We start from the raw sequence: 8843 nt of genomic DNA on the forward strand, positions 1-8843 counted from the left end.
CTTTTGCCAGAAAGAAAGTAAAAGTCAAGCATTTCTCAGTGAAAAAATGGTAATGGGTCTGTCTCTGTGGGTGGTGGTGGGACCGATGGCGGATAAGAAGGTGGAGCCGACGGAACACAACAGGATTCCCCACCCTGTGGGTTGGGCGGTTGGAGCCCTGCCTCCTTTCTTAACTGTGTTCCTTCCGCATTGGAGTCAGACTGCAGCTGTATCCTCGAATCGGGAACTTCCGGATCTTTACCATAAGCGACAGAGGAGATACTCCCCGTGCGCGAGTCAGCCGCATGCTGTTCTGCCAGATTTTTTACCTCCTCTACAGTCTTACATATGGGCCCCGACATTCCCTTGACCGCCGGTAAGCCAAAAAATCGGGCAACAGGTCCCACTTTATTCTCAGCGCGCTTGGGCAGATCGGGGGCAGACTCTGGGGCAAGCATCTGCGCCGCAGCGCACGCGATCTCTCGTTCTGCCTTCATAGCCTTTAATGTGTCTAGTACAATCCGCCACAGCTCCCTCACGGATTTGATTTCTTTTTCAGTCTTTTCATCTCCATCGATAAGCTTGTCCCACATCGAATTCCCCACTTCACGCCACTCAGATACCGAAAATATAGTATGAGTGTCCTTAAAGTGCCCTAAACACTGTCCCAGCTTAATCAATTTACAAAGCTGTTTCACCGTTGTCTCAACTCCTCTCTTAGAGAGTATACTCGCGAGCAACGTAGCAGCTGCCTCACTTTCCATGATAGCAGCTCTTCCTTGGGAGGCAGGTGGCCAGTCTGCTCCGCTGTCTTGCCCCGGGCACTTATGGGGCAGCGCGTCTCCCAGTCGCTGTTTTCCCAATCCCTTCTTATAATGCGCTTACCGCATTCTTGAAGAGTTGCGCCGTAACCATCCTAACCATCCTCTGCTACCAGATGTCGGAAGGTGATCGGATTTTCTAAGCGCAGATTGGAAAGTGCGTCCCAGAGTAATGACACTTTTCAATGTGAATATGATCATTCTCCTTTATTTGCGACAAGCATCAAGCTTATATAGTTTACAATGTGTTCACGCGAATCACAGTGTTTAGTGATTGGTTAACTAGCATTGTCCACGCGCTGATTATGCTTTGCTGATTGGCTCACGCTTCTTGGCTTAGTTCCGCAAAACTTCAACTTAGTTTCGCTTTTTCTGCTTGCACAGCTGCTTGCTCAGCTGCTTGTAGTTGCCTTTCTTCCTGCTTGCTCAGCAGCGTGTAGCATGAGTTGCTCAGCTCCAAAGCACTATGGCCTCGTTCAGCTAACCATTCCTCCACATTCCTTTATTACCTTTCCAATGTAATACATTACATTAAAATGTAAATTTTCAATATAATTTTTCATCCTCCTGTGCTTGCCTTGGCCACATAACCAATACACCTAGAGTGGGGTGTAGCTAGCTACACCTAGCTCATGTACAGTTCTTATTTTAAAGTCTTAAGGCTCATGCTGTTTTTCAAGTGTAAGATTGTTAATGATCAAAATTATTCTGTGCTTAAAATAGAGCAGACAAAACCCCCCAAAAAGGTGATTCATTTTTTATTAACACCCATCCAAACAATACAGATAAAAGAAAAAATTCTGCATAGTACACAGATGTTGGCACAAACACACTAGAAAGAACCAAACAAAGGAAACTAAAACATGCGTAAGAAACTAAGCACGGAGGGATTGCACAGTTAGGCATTCAGTGTCACCAGACGTTGTGTGTGTGAGGTGACATAACAGCAATGTATCATGCCACATACTTTATCACACCTGATACAAACTTTTATTCTCATAAACTTACACTTTGCCTATCCTCAATTTTTTAAAAAATAGCTGTCAAATTAACAGAGACATTTTCTCTGCTGGTTTGAAGAGGCATACATCTTCAAAATGGGGTACTGCTTTGCTTTTACTTAAACATACTTATCACTAACAATATATTCACTTTTATGTAATAAACAGATGTAATTCTCCCCAGGTAACTAGAACACTATTTACAGTTTAATTCAACTACAAGCCACCTGACCTGTAACTAACAATTTATATTAAAATGCAATTCTCTGGTATCAAGAAGATTGTCATTATTAGAAGCAAGACTCAACTTTACCTTAGAAAGTTACAGTAGTACATCTTGCTTTGTTTCAAGTTAGGTTTTTTTGACAGGCAAACATATGCCATAGCAAAAGTTCTTATGTTTGTGGAAAGAGCGTTTCTCCCACATACTTTCTTTAGGTTGTTAATTCTATGAAAGCCACTTGAGGTGCCATCAGGTAATTAAAAAAAATTACCTCTGAACTGCATTAAGAGGTTTCTAAAGGATTTACTTTTCATATACCAAAATGAGATTTGGTTTAAAACCTTTATGTAATATGCAATTGACTATACAGCACCACAAGCTACTTCAGAAAAATGTATTCCCACAAGCTGGAAAACGATGGTAAAAGTGTATCAAGTTTTCAATTGTTTCCTTTTAAAGAGAGGTACTGAAATTATCTGGGAGATGTTCGTATCTGCAGCATTCCAAAGGCAATCACAGCAGTATGTCACATAAAAATATGTATATAGGAGACAAATATGAAATAAAAGCAGTTGAAGGACTTTATTTCAGCTTTCTTAAATTTTAAGGTATATTTGTTTCATGTATGTATAAATATATAAGTAGAAGTAATCTCTATTGAATTATGCACAGGTAACAGCATGCAATGAAAAGAAAACATGAGAGTAGAAGTCGAGTACGCTGAAATCAAGTATCACTGAGCATAACTGAAGGCTGTAATTTCTTTCTTCATTTCCTAATAAGAAAAAAAGACAAACTAGCAGTCAGCATAAATATAAGTTTAAGAGCCCTGTTTATTTCTTCATAAAAAGAATGAAGAATCTGTACATACATACAATTGTCAGTAATATTTAGCAAATACATGTGCTACCACCACCACAACGTCTTTCTATACCCACTAGCTTCAAACGCATCCTTATGCATCCAAAACAGAGAGTAGGCTAGCGAGACTGTATGGCTCTGTATCAAGAGACTATGGATCTGTATCAACAGTGGTTTCAACAATTAGAAAGAGGAGACAGTTCCTGAAAAGCCACAACTAAAAGCTGGAAATGTTGTTTTCTGCACTCTGAATAATGACTTGTCGAAGTCTCTCTCTTCATACAGTAGAGCTTGCTCCTGACTGACCTACACAGTCACTCGGAATAGGAGATTTTTTTTTTTGTTAAAGCTAAAGGTAGAAGTAGAAAACAAAGAAATCAAGTCCCTTTTAATTTAAGCATTAAAAGTTAAGTCACAAAAGCTCACAAGCCCTGAGATAACAAATAAATCCCTTCTCATGCTAAAACACATCCTTATCCTAGATGAGAGAAGGGCGCATTTTTCAGGAATGGCCTCCCTGAAGCCAAATAATCCTCACTGTTGCACAATGGGAACAGAGCATCTGTTCTAACTCTTCATCAGACCTGGAAGAAGAGATCGAGATGACCAGGGCTGAAAAGAAGAGGCTTCCCCTTTTTTAAGGCAGACTGAGAGGCATAAAAAATTTTATCTATTCTCAGGCACAAGCGTCTCAAAGACAAATGGATTCAAGGATATTGAATCTGAAGACTGAATATCCAACCTATCTAAATTGACTCAATACTGGGAATGCCTGACTGGGACCACAGGTGCTTCTGGAAGATTTCTGCTGAGTTCTGACAACTCAGAAATCTTCTCTTACAGGAAGAGATCACAGAATCTCACTCATTAGCATGAAACTGGCATAGGCAGAAATCTCCCCTATGTGAAATTAAAGATCATAGAATCGTTTAGGTTGGAAAAGACCTTTAAGACCATCAAGTCCAACCGTTGACCTAACACTGCTAAGTCCACCACTAAACCATGTCCCTAAGCGCCTTGTCCACATGTCCTTTAAATACTTGCAGGGATGGTGCCTCAGCCACCTCCCTGGGCAGCCTGTTCCAGTGTCTGACAACCTTTTCAGTGAAGAAGTTTTTCCTAATATCCAATCTAAACCTCCCCTGGTGCAACTCGAGGTCATTTCCTCTTGTCCTGTCACTTGTCACTTGGGAGAAGAGACCAGCACCCACCTCCCTGCAACTACCTGAAAAGAGGTTGTAGAGAGCAATAAGGTCTCCCCTGAGCCTCCTCCAGGCTAAAAAACCCCAGCTCTCTCAGCTGCTCCTCATAAGACTCGAGATGCTCGAGCCATGCTAGTTAAAAAGGGATTCTGGTGAGACTACAGAAAAACCTCAACGTCTTGTTATATTTCATACTTAATTTCTTTTCAAGAATAGAATGACTACTATACCAAGTATTACCATGTCTGACTGCCTGTAAGGGGAGAAAGAGGAAGCAACAGACTGTGAAAAGCACCCTCCTTTCATAGCCCCCCACACCTAAAAAGGTTCTGGAGAAGGACTGTTTGCAGACTGAAGTTTACTGCTTTGAGAGAGCTGTGTGGATGGACCCATTGTCTTCAAGTTGAAGCCTTTTCCTGCTGAAACTGCCAACAATTATGCCAAATACAACAATGGTTTTGCAATATGGATAAATGTCTTCCAGACTGAAATGAAAAAGTCTTGTGACACAGGCGACTAAGCAGTAAAGAGTAATGCTAAATAAGCATGATGTCCAGCGTGCACGCATACATATGCATAACACACACATGCATAACAGTGGTAGAAAGTGCTATAAGACAAAAAAATTTACCTTCACTAATTCGGTTTTGTCGTAATCTTCCCGATGTTGGTAAATGCACTGACTAAGAACAGCATATAGTTTTACCAAGTGAAATACATTGAAGTTCTTGGTTATCACAGTGACAAAATGCAAGAGTTGCTGAAGAAAAAAATGGGAACTACAAGTTTAGAATAGCGCAAGATCCTTTGAATAGGCTCTTTAGGTTTTCAGAAGCTAAACAATAACAATGCAACAAAGTGCCATCTTACTTTCTTATAATTTTAAATAAAATATGAGTGACACTTCAGAGAACAGATTAAATATCTTGCAAGATTTAACTGGAGAAAATGAGTTAATTTTTCATACTTCAGAAAAAAGGAAGGCTTACCTTTCAGACAATATTTTATTACTAATCAATCTATCACATCAACTATCATAATTGCGAATCAACTGCTTCCAGAACAGCCGGGAATGACACAATCCACTTTGTCGTAGAGTTGCTGCCGCAGCAAAGCCACTGTAGCATTTCATTAGAGAAACTGTTGCTGCAATGCAGGGCACCGTAAAATGGACCTTTGGAAGGCGGGCTACAGGTCTTCTAGATACAGCTGTCCCAGCTGGAAACAGAAGCATCCTTAGGTGCTCACCTTTGCCCATTAGCTGAACGTGTACTGTGCCTACAACTCTGAACACACTGCTCAAGTGTCTAAAGCAGACCAGGAAGCAAAGTTAGATCACTTAGCTCCTACCTTTAAACTGAAGAGTGGATAAACTAGCAGAGTGACTCTGCCTGGAGCAGATTACTAATCTCTCACACAGTCGTTTCTGTTACCAAAGACGTAAATGTGATAATCTCTGGGAAAACAGCAGTAACAAGCTAGTGGCAGCACCTTCTTCCCCTGCTGCGCTGTTCAGCATCTGTGTTGTGTGAGGCTGTGTAGCTTAAAAGAGCAGCCACACCAAATGAAAATATTACTGCCTCACAAGTGCCCGTCATCAAACTGCCTCCCTCAGATCAGCTAGCACAAAATTTGAGTATTCCCCTCAACTTCACTCTATACAACGTGCAGTTAAGACGCACAAAAACCATGCAGTGTGCTTTCAGCTGCTGCAAACAGAAAAGGTAGGATGTGACAGAGGTGTATGGTCAACATCCCATGTGAAACTATTTCTCATTGCTGCCACATAGATGATGGCATGCTCTTCTGTATGTTCATAAAGTTCTAGGACTGTTACCGAGCCAAGAAACAAACAACAACAACAACAAAAAAAACCCAAACAAAACCAAGCAGCTACATTTTGGAGGTTCACCTAGCTTATTCGCTGCCGGTGAGTTCCAAAGAGGCTCTCTGGTATGAGCGGCTAGTTCCAATGGCACCCATGTTAATGAAACAAGTTTTCTAAAAGATGCATTTCATGACGGTAGCTCTCCTCATAGCTGAAACATATCTAAGCTGAAACATATATATAAGGGCTCTACAGTACCATTTCTCCAGTGGGCAATAACTTCGTAGCAGCCTGACTCTATGAAAAACCTGTGTGGCTTCTCTATATACACAGGCGGACATGAACAACAACCCCCCCTGAAATCTGCTTCCTGAGGAACCCAGCTTTAAAAAGTTAGTTTCACCTCTACAAATTAGGTCACAGCTTAAAAATGTGATGGAAATTGTGTTGACAAGCCCTTTCACCAAAGGGGATTCCTATCTGGTCACATTGTCCCCACACTGGGGAAACATCCATGTAATATTCCCTTTCTCATCATGGCAGGTAAACAGTAGCCCTGCTCTGCACTGGCCAACTTCCAGGACTCCAACCTAGCAATTTTGCTAAGTTTGCTCACTGCAGTATCCCCTGAAGATCAGGTCCTTGTTCTACCCTCTCCAGTTCATGCGAAGGAACCTCTTTTACCCCCTGCAGCTGGGCCCATTTTTAACCCTTTCCCCAACTGTAGCCTGGAATAGCAACTTCTCTCCTACGAGGGACTCGAAAACCCTTATCACACTGTAACTGAATGAATGCAAAATTCTGACACTAGATTTTGAAAGAATTTCAGAAAAGTAGGTATTAGTGTTTTATCCATGATGAGCTTTATGCCAAGCTGTGAACTTCAGGTTTAAAGTCATCGCTGCCAGAAATAAAGGTCCTTTTCAGGTTCCTAATAAATGAAAACATGCAAAAGACAAAACAAAACCCCCAAATACATCATAAAAACATGCCTGCTTTATAACTGTGTGAGTTGTGAAGTCTGTTTCCGCGTGTCACCTGCCAGGAAAGACTGGGCCCTGTCCCAGTCCAAACTGGATGCCCTGGCCCCCTCCAAGGACAGACTGGGATCATTCCCAGTCCAAACTGGATCCCCTGGCCCCCTCCCAGGACAGACTGGGCCCTGTTCCAGTCGAAACTGGAGCCCCTAGCACCCCCCCAGTACAGACTGGGATCATAACCAGTCCAAACTGCATCGCCTGGCCCCCTCCCAGTACAGACTGGGATCATTCCCAGTTCCAACTAGAGCCCCTGGCCCCCTCCCAGGATAGACTGGGTCCCTGCCCCAGTCCAAACTGCATCCCCTTGCCCCCTCCCAGGACAGACTGGGACCATTCCCAGTCCAAACTGGATTCCCTGGCTCCCTCCCAGGACAGACTGGGCCCTGTCCCAATCCAAACTGCACCCCCTGGCCCCCTCACAGGACAGACTGGGATGATTCCCAGTCCGAACTGGATTCCCTGGCCCGCTCCCAGGACAGACTGGGCCCTGTCCCAGTCCAAACTGGATCCCCTGGCCCCCTCCCAGGACAGACTGCAATCATTCCCAGTTCCAACTGGATCCCCTGGCCCCCTCCCAGGACAGACTGGGATCATTCCCAGTCCAAACTGGATCCCTTGGCCCCCTCCCAGGTCAGACTGGGCCCTGTCCCAGTCCAAACTGGATTCCCTGGCCCCCTCCCAGGACAGACTGGGCCCTGTCCCAGTCCAAACTGGATCCCCTGGCCCCTTCCCAGTACAGACTGGGCCCTGTTCCAGTCTGAACTGCATACCCTGGCCCCCTCCCAGGACAGACTGGGCCCTGTCCCAGTCCAAACTGGATCCCCTGGCCCCCTCCCAGGACAGACTGGGATCATTCCCAGTCCAAACTGGATCCCCTGGCCCCCTCCCAGGACAGACTGGGCCCTGTCCCAGTCCAAACTGGAGCCCCTAGCACCCTCCCAGTACAGACTGGGATCATAACCAGTCCAAACTGCATCGCCTGGCCCCCTCCCAGTACAGACTGGGATCATTCCCAGTTCCAACTAGAGCCCCTGGCCCCCTCCCAGGACAGACTGGGTCCCTGTCCCAGTCCAAGCAGGATCTCCTGGCCCCCTCCCAGGACAGACTGGGCCCTGTCCCAGTCCAAACTGGATCCCCTGGCCCCCTCCCAGGACAGACTGGGCCCTGTCCCAGTCCAAACTGGATCCCCTGGCCCCCTCACAGGACAGACTGCAATCATTCCCAGTTCCAACTGGATCCCCTGGCCCCCTCCCAGGACAGACTGGGATCATTCCCAGTCCAAACTGGATCCCTTGGCCCCCTCCCAGGACAGACTGGGCCCTGTCCCAGTCCAAACTGGATTCCCTGGCCCCCTCCCAGGACAGACTGGGCCCTGTCCCAGTCCAAACTGGATCCCCTGGCCCCTTCCCAGTACAGACTGGGCCCTGTTCCAGTCTGAACTGGATACCCTGGCCCCCTCCCAGGACAGACTGAGATCATTCCCAGTCCAAACTGGATCCCTTGGCCCCCTCCCAGTACAGACTGGGATCATTGACATTCAAAATTGGATCCCCTGGCCCACTCCCAGAACAGACTGCGATCATTCCCAGTGCAAACTGGATCCCCTGACCCCTCCCAGGACAGACTGGGCCCTGTCCCAGTCCAAACTGGATCCCCTGGCCCCCTCCCAGGACAGACTGGGATCATTCCCAGTCCGAACTGGATAAACTGGCCCCCTCCCAGTACAGACTGGGATCATTGACATTCCAAATTGGTTCCCCTGGCCCCCTCCCAGGACAGACTGGGATCATTCCCAGTGCAAACTGGATTCCCTGGCCCCCTCCCAGGACAGACTGGGATCATTCCCAGGCGAAACTGGAGCCCCTGGCCCCTCCCAGGACAGACTGGG

The sequence above is a fragment of the Gavia stellata genome, unplaced genomic scaffold, assembly GCF_030936135.1.
Source record: "Gavia stellata isolate bGavSte3 unplaced genomic scaffold, bGavSte3.hap2 HAP2_SCAFFOLD_61, whole genome shotgun sequence".
NCBI classification, from domain to species: Eukaryota; Metazoa; Chordata; class Aves; order Gaviiformes; family Gaviidae; genus Gavia; species Gavia stellata.